Below are 15,917 nucleotides of genomic sequence, written 5' to 3'. Positions count from 1 at the left end.
TAGGGTGGGCGTGGCACTCACTCAGGAATCTGCACGCCAAATCTCAATAGCCTAGCTCCCATAGTTTCCGAGATCTCAGCGTTCATCCGGACAGACAGACGGACAGACGGGCATGGCTAGATCGACTCGGCTAGTGATCCTGATCAAGAATATATATACTTTATGGGGTCGGAAACGCTTTCTTCTGCCTGTTACATACTTTCCCCCTTTGGTATGAGTACCAGCCGCTGTGTTTTCCAGAGGCTAGGGAACACACCTTCCATTAGGCATGCATTATACATGTCAACGTACTCTTTAGTATTTGTTTTTATGGCAATTTTGAGGACTTTATTCGGGATTCCATCTGGTCCCGGTGCCTTGTCGTCCAGTATTGTCTTCAATACCTGGAGGACTTCTTCGGCACTTGTGAGCTTTATGCTCGCCCTGTTCACGATCAGTGAGGTTCGCGCCTTACCCTCTTGCTCTGGGAATAGTGTTTCCAATATCCTTTTTAGACTGACTGGGCATGTCGGTGATGGCCGACTAAATACCCGCAGCCGTTTTGTGACGAGTTTATATGCGAAGCCCCATGGGTTGGAGTCTATTTCTTCGCATATATTGTTAAAGCACCTGTGTTTGCTCTCTTTTATAGTTTTTTCCAGGGCTCTTTTTTCCCTGAAATATATTTGAAGTGCCTCGAATTCGGTTCCACCAGTATGCAGGTCTTCTTCTTCATGGGGTTTTCCCCCTTCTCTGCATAGATGCATCACAGGCTACTTTGGTGTATTCTGCGATGTGGTTTGCCCTTTCTTCAGCTGAGCCGCTTGTGGAGAGGTCCTCGAACAACATCTGTACCATCTCCACGTCTAGCGTTTCTATTTTGTAACCTGGCACGGTCTTAGGAACTCGTGGTGGGCCACTTCTAGAATTTATCGTGCAGATTATTGCTACATGGTCACTACCCGTGTAGATGTCACTAACCTCCCAGCTGGAGCCCGATGCCAATCCAGCGTTCACAAATGTGAGGTCAATGATAGAACTGGTGCCGGCTCTTGATAAAGTCGGTTTTGTTCCAGAGTTAGGCAGCACTAGGTAAAGTGCGGCGAAGCTCTCAAGTAGCGCCTTTCCCCTCGCGTTGGTTTGGGGGGGAGCCCCACTCCGTAGCCCAGGCATTAAAGTCCCCGGCAATTACGGCGGGGCGATTTTCCCGGGCATCTTCTGCAATCTCTTCGAGCGCAGATATTGCCTGGGGAAGGCTAAGGCTTGGCGGCAGGTAACAGCTATAGAAAGCTATACCATTCACTTGGGCCCTAGCGAAGCAATTTCCGCATTTTTTCTTGCTAATCTGTCGCTTTGGATTACCGCAGCTCCATATTGCCGATTTTTTGCTATTATTTACCCATTCTCCGGAATTTATTTATTCCTGTATTGCTCGGTTATGAGTGCCATGTCTACGTTTTTCTCGATGACATTTTGCTCCAGCAACGATTGGGCAACCTCGTAATGGTTTAGGTTAATCTGAAGGAACTTCATTTACCCCTAAGCCCTTGCATAGCCCTCCTGAAGTACGGGCATTTCCCACTCATTGTTGGGTGATCGCAATCTTTCTCCTTCTTGCGTTTGCATAGCATGCAGCAGGTCTTTGCTTTGCAGCCTCTGGCTTGGTGCTCCCTTGCGCCACAGTTGTAGCAGCACTTTGAGCAGTCCTCCTGGACCCTGCAATTCCCTGCTATATGGTTAAACTCCATACATTTAAAACACCTTTTAGGTGTTAGCTTTGGGCGGACTCTACACCAGGTCCATCCCAGCCTAATTTTGCCCTTCTCCAAGAGTCGCCTTCCTATGTCAGGCATAACTCTTAGTGTGGCGGTTTGGGTGCCTCCGTATGCCACCCTTAGGTTTACCACCGCGGATTCTGGCAGTTCCACATCGAACTTTGACTGAACCGCACGTAAGATGTCCGCTTTGTCGGTGGTCTCATCGATGTCTTTTACCTCGATCAGCATTGTCTCAGTCAGCGCTCTGACGTCGACATTGTTGCCCAGGACAGCCTTTATTGTGGTCTGAAGCTCTACGGTTTTAGGGTCAGAGACCTTGTTTAGAATAACTAGGAGTTCCCCCTTTGCTGTTCGCCTAACGGCCTGCACTGCTTGTCCTAGCTCCTTAAGCTGTGGTTCAGCCTTAACCTTTTTAAGGATGTCGGCATAGGACCTTCCAGCGGAGGCTGCGATGACTATCGCGTCGTTCCGTGGCGGTCGCACCTTGGGCTTCCTAGCCTTCTGCTTCACCTGTGTCCACTCCTCTGGCTTCTTCCCAGGTTTTTGGGGCTTGCTGGTGCTCACTGTCCAAGCATGTTTTCCTTTACTTGCACCTTGACTGGCCTCACTTGCCGGTGCCTTATGCATCGCCTTTTTCGCTGGTACCGCTAACGTCATTCCGGTTCGCTTGCTGGTGCCGCTCGCGAGCACTTCTGCGCAGGATTTTTTAGCTATCTCCTTAGCTTTTTCTTGTTCTTCAACTATGCATTGCACAGCCGACAGGACTTCCCTCTGGAGATAGTCAATTTCGTCGACTATGTCCCTCACGGGGTTTGTTACGGAACGCTTTCCTTCCATTAGCTTCTTCAGCTCCATGGCCTTTGATCCCAGGCCAGTCAGCTGTTTCAGCATATCCCCCTGCTCCTCATCAGCAGCTTTTGGGCTGCTTTTTTCTCCTGCTGGGGGGTGCCAGGCTGCCTGCCACTGCACTCCACCCTTTTTTTTTTGGCGATCTCGCCATTACACTGCTTTTTTTAAACGGGTCAGCTCCCGGGTTGGCCCAGTCAGGTAGACTGGACAAAGGCGTGGGGAAGCCGTCGGCATTAGCCGGCGCCGCCAGACCTTTGTTTGCCGGCGTGCCTCCACTACTGGTTGGCCCAACCCCTAGGCTAGCGCCAGGGTGTTGTGCCCCCGATCCCCTGCCCGCCATTTTCCCGCCTGGGGATTTCGATGGTACTGCAGGAAACTTGGATCTTTACCCGCAGTATCCTGCTGTTCTTCGATCGGACTTTGATATTTTTATAAATTATTTAATAAGAAAGATAAATCTTAGTACTAAGGTTTATGGATTTTATTTTCTAATTTTTTTAAATTAGCCGCCCAAAATTCCCTACGTGCTACGTCACGCACTTATGTGCTTGGCCTGCACCCTGTCCGAAGCTTGCTGCTATAGCACCCGCAGCCCCTTTCGCACACTACGATCAGCTGGTCGCGCAAGCGCTTTCCACCACTGATTCAGTGTTTGCGAAAAAAAGAAAGCGCGAGTGAAAAAATTTGGCAACTGCTAAACAAACAACGAGTGGAAAGTAATAAGAGGCAGAGATGCCTCCCCTCCCTCACCAACGACCGGCCCCTGCCTGGCCACCAAACCTGTTTGGGATAGAATCCCAAGCTGCTCCTGGATGTCGTCCACGGCCTCCCGTCCACCAGCTGATGTCCTGGTGCGTGTCCCAAGTGCTCCACGCCGGATGGCCGGCTGCACTTCTGGCTTTATGCTAAAAACTTTAAGGAATAAACGGAGCGATTTTAGAACGCGTCCGCACTCTCTGCTTTCACAACTCTCCAGTCCAGAGACTTGAATTCGCTAAAACGTACAAAAGTCATCCCGTTGAGTTCTGAAGAAATGTTATTTTCAGTGACGAGTCTAAATATAATATATTTCGATCAGATGGCCGTTTTAAGGTTTGGCGGCGACCTGGAGATGCCTATAAACCAAAATATACGATTAAGACCGTAAAGCATGGTGGAGGAGGAGTAATGGTTTGGGGTTGTATGGGCTCTGCAGGCGTCGGGAACATATAATTCAACGGAATTATGGATCACAAAATGTATATCGAGATCCTTAAAAGGAACTTAAAAGAAAGCGCAGTTAAGCTTGGAATTGGATCATCTTTTTCTTTTACCAAGATAATGATCCAAAACACACGGCCTTAAATACTCGCCTCTGGCTGCTGTATAGCGTTCCGCACCTGCTTAAACACCTCCGCAGAGTCCCGACCTAAACCCCATAGAGCACGTATGGAATCAACTGGAAAAAACATAAGGGGTCGCGAGATTCGCAAGAAAACGGATCTAAAGGCAGCGCTACAGGAGGAGTGGAACAAAATGGACCCATCTTATCTGGAAGCATTAGTTTCATCCATGCTAAGACGACTTAATGAGGTCATTAAAATGAAGGGATACCGCACAAAATATTAAATTTAATTTAAAGCTGTTAAATTAACTTTTAAGTTAACTTTATAGAAGGTATATCATCACTTTTGTGGAACAAAATGTGTTCACGCCAAAAGGGCGTTTAATTTCAGGAGGCAGTGTCGAGCGGCAGTTTTATCCAGATGTCTACATCTCGCGCGCTCGCACTGCCGCCCGCTCTCCCTCTCCATCTCTCCCCTAAGTCTCCGCTCTGCTCTGGTGCGCTTAAGTTAAGTTAGGCTTAAGCAGTTCATGTTTCCAAGTGTGCTAATAAACACCTACGCACGTCGCGTAAAAACCCCAAAAGTACCCGCGTATTTTTATGCGTACCACTCGATCTTGGGGCTTCAATTATTTCAACGATCAAGCCGCTCCGCCCCAACATTTTGGTCCTTCGAGCCGGATTTCAAAATCTTTGGACTTTCCTCTCCTGGAGTTTCCTTTGATTTTGTCCCAGCAGGCTTGAAACACTCCAGATAAGTTCCGCTTACTATAATTGCCAGTCATACAGCCAGTTTTTCGAACCCTATTTCGACTAACTTTCTGTATGATATATTGTCTAAATCCAAAAGAGATTAATCCGACGCAACGGCATTTAATATATGTATTTCAATATTCCAGTTTCCTTTGCCCACAGTTGCACACTTGAAACAATTCCAGTAAATATTTCAGTGCTACTATTCAACGAAAATATTTGTCAAACAAATTTTCAATTCCAATCGTGTGTAAAATATAACTCAGCCGCAGTAAAAAATTCCCGGTCATAAAATTCCCTTAAGATTTGCACTCTTTATTTTTTACTGTGTTCCAGCTGCATGTGTATATTTACAAAAACAATCTAATACAGTCCACTCCAACTACTTTTCTCGACCTACAAATACGGCTAAACTATTTCTAAAATTAAAAACAAAGTGACAATATCCACAAATTTACTCCAGCAAATCGTTTGCAATTTAGTTGTGCAGGTGACAAACAAACGCACCGACATACAAACATAAGCGAAGTCTTTCCAATTCCCGCAACGTTATTCCGCTATTCGCACCCCACATATGTACATATGTACAGTGTACATACATACGTATATCGCCAGTGCACAGTGGGTCAAGAGCTCACAAAAAGTGTTCCTTTCAAACAAACAATATTAAAGTCCTTAATTCCTTACATAAGTCCGACCATCCGATATATTAAATATTTATTGCCTATCCGACAGTGTGACCGTATATATTTACAATCTTAATTGGTTCCTAAATTCCAATTTGATTCCAATCCGTTTCCTTACATCAGAATTAAAATTCTAAATTATTTAACGTCATGGCAACATCAGTAAAATCCGCTTTAACCCGATTTATGGCCACAGCTGACTGTCTGATCCACTTTGAGGCCACTGTGAACGCTCCAGGTGCTCCTACACCAACGTTATCCGCCTATAAAATCCGTCGCGATCATCTCAATTCCTTGTGGCAAACGGTAAAGGCAGCATACGACATATGCTCCGACTGCATTATAGCTGCAGGCGAGAGCGCCGCAGACACAAAATCCATACTGAAGTCCAAGTATTACCAAACGTACTCCACTTACGAAATATTTGCCGCGCAGCTGATGGAACAAATCCAAAAGGGCTCCTCCCAAATACCTCAAGCTCCAGTAACTCCGTCCCAAAATTTCACGTCTTATGGCTGTCGGCTCCCTCCTATCGACACAGAGGTTTTCTCTGGCGATTATCTTCGCTGGCCGACTTTCCTTTTCACAGCAATATACATAGACAATCCGAGTCTAACGCCCGTTGAAAAATTATTCCACTTAAATTCAAAAACAAGTGGCGAAGCTCATTCCATAGTTTCGAGACCCCCACTCACCAATGATGGCTTTCGCTCAGCCTGGAATAACCTAACTGAGCGTTTCGAAAATAAGCGATTGCAGGTGAACAGTCACCTGAAAACACTTTTCAATGTGCAATCCATAGCACAGGAGTCGGGAGCAGCCTTAAAGGAACTTCAACACACTTTTCAAGGTTGCTTAACTTCCTTAAAATTTTCCGGTGTTAATATTGAGAATTGGGACCCTATCCTGGTTTATATGTGCTCGACAAAACTACCAAAGCTCACTCTCTCATTATGGGAGCAATCCATCCAAAATAAAGCCGAAATTCCTACGTGGCTTGAGCTTGATTCATATTTGACGGAGCGCCATCTAACTCTTGAGGCCGTCGATAGCTTCCGATCTGCCAATTTCCACCACGTCCAGTCCAAAAACACAAATCGAGTGGCAGAAGTTCCAAAAATAAATTCCTTCAACACAAGGTTAGTTCCGATAACCAAAGGCTGCGATCTGTGTTCGAAGAAGAACCACCCCGTGCGTATATGTCCACGCTTCATACAGATGACAGTAGAAGATCGCTTAGCCTATATCCAAAGGATGCAGTTGTGCTCCAATTGCTTTGCAAGTAGCCATCAATTCCGGGATTGCACAAGCGCTCACAACTGTCTCACTTGCCAAGATCGGCATCACACATTGCTGCATCGAAACAGCGGTCCTACTACTCCGACGATTCCATCCGACCCTCCAAGGCTAGTATCCGCCTCAGTTCCACACATCATTTCGTCCTATTCAACGCAAGTTTCCGTACAAAAAGTTCCTCCTAAGAATACTCCATCCGAATATTGGGTTCCATACCCCGCCTTGGATGGCAGACGTACTCGAGGTATTAAATCCTACCAATGCCGAGTCTGCCAAAAGATCCATCCTCTACGGAAGTGCCACCACTTTCTACGGCTAAGCCCCCAGAATCGGCTTCAGGAAGTACATATGCAGAAGTACTGCTCCAATTGCTTGGCTCACAATCATTCCAAGGACTCCTGCCGCAGTGGTCATCACTGCCACAAGTGTGGAAAGGCCCACCACACTCTCCTACATACGGACGACAGATCTATACCTCCAACATATTCCTGAGCCTACTATCCTGAGGTTCTTGCTACGGGTGTCCTCGCAAGGGGGGGGAGAATGTTCACGCCAAAAGGGCGTTTAATTTCAGGAGGCAGTGTCGAGCGGCAGTTTTATCCAGATGTCTACATCTCGCGCGCTCGCACTGCCGCCCGCTCTCCCTCTCCATCTCTCCCCTAAGTCTCCGCTCTGCTCTGGAGCGCTTACGTTAAGTTAGGCTTAAGCAGTTCATGTTTCCAAGTGTGCTAATAAACACCTACGCACGTCGCGTAAAAACCCCAAAAGTACCCGCGTATTTTGTGAGGATGCGTGAAACACACCCTCCACATTTCGCCATTTCTATTTCCGCCACGAAGGCATACAACTGGAGATTACGCCACGAAGGCCATTAATTTATAAGTTGTAATATATAATATAATTATAATATAAGTCGTTACGCCACGAAGGCAATTTATTTAAGTTCAAACTAGAAGCTAAGCCTATCCGATTTAAATATTGCGCGCACCAGGGCTGGAAAACCACCCAGTGTTGGTCGACCGAGGGCCAACAGCTGATAGTGCCGATAGCGATAGGCGGGAGGTTCGATAAGAAACTGTGTTGGGAAACGAAGAAACCCGGCCAGCCGGGCTTACATGCGGCCGCAAGGGCGGAAGCTCGGCCTCTTTCTCGAATGGCAGCCAAGGCGAGCAGACCTAGGAGCGGACTTCAACCCGGAGTGGTACAGCGGCACGAGCGTCGGCACGCCGGATCCAAGGAGTAAGTGGGACAATAGGAGACAATAGCGATCAGACTGAGTGCGAGTAGGGGTAGCAGTAGTAGTACTAGCGAATAATAAAGACAAGAGAGAGTGAAGAAGTATGTGTCCGTGTGAATTTGTGCATTTTTCGGGAACCCACATGCAGTGATTTGTGCCGGTCGGGAAACGTGTTGCGCCAGAGCTGCTTACTCAGTGCAAACGACCACCCGATCGCCCACAAGGAGCATAGGAAAGGATCGCCTCTGGCCACCCTCTCCTGGGAACCCCGCCCCAATTACGGTTTAGGTAGGCGCGAGCCACGTGCAGTGATTTGTGCCGGTCGGGAATCGTGTTGCGCCAGAGCTGCTTACTCAGTGCAAACGACCACCCGATCGCCCACAAGGAGCATAGGAAGGGATCGCCTCTGGCCACCCTCTCCTGGGAACCCCGCCCCAATTACGGTTTAGGTAGGCGCGAGCCACGTGCAGTGATTTGTGCCGGTCGGGAATCGTGTTGCGCCAGAGCTGCTTACTCAGTGCAAACGACCACCCGATCGCCCACAAGGAGCATAGGAAAGGATCGCCTCTGTCCACCCTCTCCTGGGAAACCCGCCCCAAATACGATTTAGGTAGTCGCGAGCCACGTGCAGTAATCTGTGCCGGTCGGGAATCGTGTTGCGCCAGAGAAGCTTACTCAGTGCAAACGACCACTCGACCGACCACAGGGAGCACAGGGAAGGGTCGCCTCCGGTTATCCTCCCCTCGGATCCCTACTGCCTTACCCCAGTAGCTTGTGAGTCGCACATCCAGGGGGAACGGCCACGCTGTCCAGTTTTGTTGGTATTTTCTCAGGGATCGGCTACGCCGCTCGTTTTCGTTAGTATTTTCGCCGGGAGCAGCCCCGCCCTCCACTATACCTTTCGGGTGCCGTGTTGCGTTAGAGCTGCTTACTCGGTGCAACGCGGATACTCTGGCCTCCTTTCCCTACAAATCCCCGCGGCAACTCCCCGTCCAGTTTCGTCCCAACACTTTTCTACAAATTTAACTGTAGAGGACCCTGGCCGGACTGAGTTTTATCCCAGCCCATGAAAAAGGTCCTTACAATTTTTATGCGTACCACTCGATCTTGGGGCTTCAATTATTTCAACGATCAAGCCGCTCCGCCCCAACAAAATGTATTACGTTTTTAAGTTTTTTCTAATTTCTAAGTAAACCAAAGTAAAAAGTTGTTATTTTAATTTGTAATATTGTTAAGATATCTGAAATAAGCAACATGGCATCCTTACTTTTTATACCCGTTACTCGTAGAGTAAAAGGGTATACTAGATTCGTCGGAAAGTATGTAACAGGCAGAAGGAAGCGTTTCCGACCCCATAAAGTATATATATTCTTGATCAGGATCACTAGCCGAGTCGATCTAGCCATGTCCGTCTGTCCGTCTGTCTATCCGGATGAACGCTGAGATCTCGGAAACTATGGAAGCTAGGCTATTGAGATTTGGCGTGCAGATTCCTGAGCTTCTTACGCAGCGCAAGTTTGTTTCAGTAGAGTGCCACGCCCACTCTAACGCCCACAAACCGCCCAGAACTGTGGCTCCTACAGTTTTGATGCTAGAAAAAAAATTTAAACTGAAATGTAATGTTCTCGTCAATACCTATCGATTGACACAAAAAGTTTGCCACGCCCACCCTAAATCCCATAAACCGCCCACAAACTTCAAAAAATCGTAAATATGAATGTATATACCTCGGAAACTATCAAAGATAGAGAATTGGGATTTCAGATTTAGATTCCGTAGCCTTATACGCAGCGCAAGTTTGTTACGCGAATATGCCACGCCCACTCTGACGCCCACAAACCGCGAAAACGTGTGACGCCCACAATTTTTATGCTAGATAAAAAATTTAAACTGAAATGTTTTGGTCTCGTCAATACCTATCGATTGGTCCAAAAAATTTGCCACGCCCACTCTAACGCCCATAACGCTTAAATTTGTATACCGCCGGTAGGTGGCGCATTTCAATCTCGCTTTGCTACTTGCATATCTCTATTTAGCTGAGTAACGGGTTTCTGATAGTCGAGGTACTCGACTATAGCGTTCTTCCTTGTTTTGTTTATTTTTTAATAAAGCAGTTATCGTTTACTAAAGTATAAATCGTATGCTGTGTCTTCAATTAAGTGACACACTGTATGTAAACGATGTATCGGACTTGATCTTACCTGAGACTTTCTTGAGTGAAGCTGGATTGTCCCTGCTACCTCATCTCAGCATTCTATTAGAAAGTTATACTTCAGCAAAAGTAAACTTTGAACTGTTTGCAGAGTATATACTTTTTAAAGATGAATCTGAAGAAATTGAAATGAAAAGTTTTTAAAGTAAAATGACGATCATGAATAAAGATTCTGACTTAGAAAATATCTTCCATGAACGTACCATGGAAATAATTTGGTCTCTTATAAAATTGATTGGAAATGAATGTGAATCATTATACACCGATAGCTGGTTCATCTTTCATACCACTACCTCGTTTCCTTTTAACGAAAAAAGCTATAGTTAACGTTTGTAATAAAAATGATCAATATTGTTTTAAATGGTCTTTGATTTCTGCCTTGAAAATTGTTAACAGGCCGCAAAGATGTTCGGCATATAATATTAATATATCGGAGATAATTCATATAAGTTATGAAATAATAGTAGATTTCACAGGGTTGACTTTCCCCCTTGAAATAAAATGTTTAAAAAAATTTTTTAAGAAGAATACTCATAACCGTATTCGGATATAATGAAGAGACGAAGGAAATAATTGGAACACTTTTTCAATCGGAAGTGGAAAAGCCTCTTCATATCAATATGATGTTTTTGGAAGAAGGTGGAAATGGACATTACATGTACATTAAAAATATTTCAAGGTAAATTCTTTTATTCATTTTTATCTCTTTTAAGCAATTAAATAATTTGTATATATTTCTCTTTCAAAGACTAATGACTGCTCAGAGAGGAAATCAGAAGAGGGCGAAATATTTCTGCAATGTGTGTTTAAATTTTTCCAAAACTGAGGAAGCTGCATTGAAACACAAAACGCTCTGCAGTAGGAAGGTCTCAAAGATGCCACACCCCCAGAATAATACATTGGAATTTACCCAGGTTCAACATCAGCTTCAAGTTCCATTCGTTGTCTACGCGGATTTTGAATGCATTCTGCAACCGAAAAATCTTGAAGTGAGCCCCAAATTATTTAATATTAACGAACATATTCCAATGTCATATGCATATTATACAATATAAAGTGTGCTTTTCTAGACTAGATAAATTTGTTTTAGAAACAGGAAAAAATTCGGGAGTAAGTTTTGTAGATTCCTATATTAAAAAATTTAACTAAATTGAGTGATGACTACTTACATAAAATAGTTCCTATGAGAATGACTTTGGATGACCAGGAAATATTTAATAATTCATTGAATTGTTCTATTTGTCAGAAAGATTTAGGGACTGAAAGGGTTAGAGATCATTGATATTTAAAAGGTCACTTTAGAGGTGCAGCCCACTCTAAAAGTAACTTGGATTATAAAGTTAACAAATTCATACCAGTATTTTTTCATAATTTTTCGAAATACGACTGTCATTTATTTATTCAAGAGTTGGGAAAGATTCCCGGTGAAATTTCCGTAATACCAATAAATAAGGAAAGCTATATTTCTGTCTCAAAGAAAATAAAAAGTTTAAGTGGAAATAGTTTTGAAATTCGTTTTCTCAATACATATAGATTTAAGCCATCAAGTTTAGATACCCAAGCTTCTAGTTTAGTGTATGATCAATTGAACACTGTAAAATCGAAAACTTCCGAAAAATTGGTATGCAAATTTATTCACTTGACCCAGCTCAGTATTTTACGACACCAGGTCTACCTTGGGAGGCAATTTTGAAAACTACAAATATTCAACTTGAATTGCTGACAGATATAGATATGTATAGATTTATTCAAAGTAGCATTTGAGGTGGTTTAGTTCAATGTTGTCATAGATATACAAAAGCAAATAACAAATATTTGTCAGATTATGATTCCTCGAAGGAGTCTTCATTTTTATACCCGTTACTCGTAGAGTAAAAGGGTATACTAGATTCGTCGAAAAGTATGTAACAGGCAGAAGGAAGCGTTTCCGACCCCATAAAGTATATATATTCTTGATCAGGATCACTAGCCGAGTCGATCTAGCCATGTCCGTCTGTCCGTCTGTCTGTCCGGATGAACGCTGAGATCTCGGAAACTATGAGAGCTAGGCTATTGAGATTTGGCGTACAGATTCCTGAGCTTCTTACGCAGCGCAAGTTTGTTTCAGTAGACTGCCACGCCCACTCTAACGCCCACAAACCGCCCAAAACTGTAACTCCTACAGTTCTGATGCTAGAAAGAAAACTTTAGCTGAAATGTATTGTTCTCATCAATACCTATCGATTGACTTAAAAAAAAGTTTGCCACGCCCACTTAAACGCCCACAAACCGCGAAAACCTGTGACGCCCACAATTTGCATGCTAGATAAAAAATTGTAACTGAAATGTATTGGTGTCGTCAATACCTATCGATTGATCCAAAAATAAATTTGCCACGCCCACTCTAACGCCCATAACGCTTAAATCTGTCTACCGCCGGTAGGTGGCGCATTTTAATCTCGTTTTGCTGCTTGCATATCTCTATTTCCCTTTGAGTAACGGGTATCTGATAGTCGAGGTACTCGACTATAGCGTTCTTCCTTGTTAATGTATGTAGATGCGAATAACTTGTATGGTTGGGCAATGTCACAACCTTTACCATATAAAGATTTTAAGTAGATGTCTACCACAGAAATACACAATTTTGATATTAATAACATTCCAATCGATAGCAAATACGGTTATTATTTGGAAGTGGACTTAATTTATCCATACCGTTTACATGATCTTCATAATGATCTTCCATTTTGTCCGTCAAATTGTCTGGCCTCAAAAGAGGATAAGGTAAAACAAGGGAGAACGCTATAGTCGAGTACCTCGACTATCAGATACCCGTTACTCAGCTAAATGGAGATATGCAAGCAGCAAAGCGAGACTAAAATGCGCCACCTACCGGCGGTATACAGATTTAAGCGTTATGGGCGTTAGAGTGGGCGTGGCAAATTTTTTTTTGGATCAATCGATAGGTATTGACGAGACCAATACATTTCAGTTAAAATTTTTTATCTAGCATGAAAATTGTGGGCGTCACAGGGTTTTGCGGTTTGTGGGCGTTAAAGTGGGCGTGGCAAACTTTTTTTTGGGTCAATCGATAGGTATTGATGAGAACATTACATTTCAGTTAATATTTTCTATCTAGCATCAAAACTGTAGGAGCCACAGTTTTAAGCGGTTTGTGGGCGGTAGAGTGGGCGTGGCAGTCTACTGAAACAAACTTGCGCTGCGTAGGAAGCTCAGGAATCTGCACGCCAAATCTCAATAGCCTAGCTCCCATAGTTTCCGAGATCTCAGCGTTCATCCGGACAGACGGACAGACGGACATGGCTAGATCGACTCGGCTAGTGATCCTGATCAAGAATATATATACTTTATGGGGTCGGAAACGCTTTCTTCTGCCTGTTACATACTTTCCGACGAATCTAGTATACCCTTTTACTCTACGAGTAACGGGTATAAAAATTAATTGCTGACCTGGGAAATAAGAAAAATTATGTAATACATTATCGGAATTTGCAACAATGTATTCAGAATGGGTTAGTATTGAAAAAGATCCATAGAGGTGTTCAGTTTTTACAAAAGCCTTGGTTAAAGAATTACATTGATCTAAATACTTTACAAAGGCAAAATGCAAAAAAAAAATTTGAAAAATATTTTTTTAAATTAATGAATAATTCTGTTTACGGAAAAACAATGGAAGATCCCGAGTGCAGGGTCGATGTTAAGCTTATTAGTACATGGGAAGCTCCGGATAGCTCGAAGAATGGACGAAAAGCACATTGTGCCAAAACTTTAATTTCAAAATCCAATTTTCATAGTGCAACTAAAATTAATGATAATTTCTATGCAATTCAAATGAAAAGATTGTCCGTTCTATTTAATAACCCAATGTATTTAAGAGTTGCAGTATTAGACTTATCGAAATGGAAAATGTATGATTTTCACTATCAATATATGAAGCCAAAGTTTCAGGAAAAGTTACTCTTAAATTATATGGATACTGATTCATTTATCTATACAATAAAAACTGAAGATTTTTATAAAGATATTCGTAATGATCTTGAAGCAAAATTTGATACATCGGACTATTCAGATGAAAGATTTAATCTATATAACTTCAAAAGAGTTAACAAAAAAGTTTAGGGTTTTGTTAAGATGAGCTTAGAGGTAAACTCATGACAGAATTTGTAAGTCTGTGCTCAAAGGTTTATTGTTATAGAATAGATCCAGTTTAATCTTCACATAATAAAGCAAAGGGAGGGAGTTCACGAAATCTTACAATTGAAGACTATAAAAACGTTTTATTAACTGGGGCCTCACTATATGGTAATAGAACAATGTTTAGATCAAAAGCACATAAAATAACTACAGTTAAAGTAAATAAAAAAATTCTTTGTGGCAAAGATAACAAAAGAAAACGTAATGTTAATTGAACACAATTTTTAGAGTTAAGTAATGAAGACCATGGTACGACATCAATAAAACATCAGAGATTAATTGAAAAAGATATTTTAGAAAATGTTGAATGGCTAGAATCAAATTCATTTTGCTTGGGTGAGATGATATAAAATAATTATGTGAACGATGGAGAATCATTAGATAGCCTTAAATTTCAAAAGGAACATATTGAAAACGAACTATTTATACCCGTTACTCGTAGAGTAAAAGGGTATACTAGATTCGTCGGAAAGTATGTAACAGGCAGAAGGAAGCGTTTCCGACCCCATAAAGTATATATATTCTTGATCAGGATCACTAGCCGAGTCGATCTAGCCATGTCCGTCTGTCCGTCTGTCCGTCTGTCCGTCTGTCCGTCTGTCCGTCTGACCGTCTGTCCGTCTGTCCGTCTGTCCGTCTGTCTGTCCGTCCGGATGAACGCTGAGATCTAGGAAACTATGAGAGCTAGGCTATTGAGATTTGGCGTACAGATTCCTGAGCTTCTTACGCAGCGCAAGTTTGTTTCAGTAGACTGCCACGCCCACTCTAACGCCCACAAACCGCCCAAAACTGTAACTCCTACAGTTTTTATTCTAGATAGAAAATTTTAACTGAAATGTATTTTTCTCATCAAAACCTATCGATTGACCTAAAAAAAAGTTTGCCACGCCCACTTAAACGTTCACAAACCGCGAAAACCTGTGACGCCCACAATTTGCATGCTAGATAAATAATTATACCCGTTACTCGTAGAGTAAAAGGGTATACTAGATTCGTCGAAAAGTATGTAACAGGCAGAAGGAAGCGTTTCCGACCCCATAAAGTATATATATTCTTGATCAGGATCACTAGCCGAGTCGATCTAGCCATGTCCGTCTGTCCGTCTGTCCGTCTGTCCGTCTGTCCGTCTGACCGTCTGTCCGTCTGTCCGTCTGTCTGTCCGTCCGGATGAACGCTGAGATCTCGGAAACTATGAGAGCTAGGCTATTGAGATTTGGCGTACAGATTCCTGAGCTTCTTACGCAGCGCAAGTTTGTTTCAGTAGACTGCCACGCCCACTCTAACGCCCACAAACCGCCCAAAACTGTAACTCCTACAGTTTTTATGCAAGATAGAAAATTTTAACTGAAATGTATTTTTCTCATCAAAACCTATCGATTGACCTAAAAAAAAGTTTGCCACGCCCACTTAAACGCCCACAAACCGCGAAAACCTGTGACGCCCACAATTTGCATGCTAGATAAATAATTTTAACTGAAATGTATTGGTGTCGTCAATACCTATCGATTGATCCAAAAATAATTCTGCCACGCCCACTCTAACGCCCATAACGCTTAAATCTGTCTACCGCCGGTAGGTGGCGCATTTTAATTTCGCTTTGCTGCTTGCA

Source organism: Drosophila suzukii, unplaced genomic scaffold, assembly GCF_043229965.1.
Source record: "Drosophila suzukii unplaced genomic scaffold, CBGP_Dsuzu_IsoJpt1.0 scf_13, whole genome shotgun sequence".
NCBI lineage: Eukaryota > Metazoa > Arthropoda > Insecta > Diptera > Drosophilidae > Drosophila > Drosophila suzukii.
Note: the sequence above shows the minus strand (reverse complement) of the source record.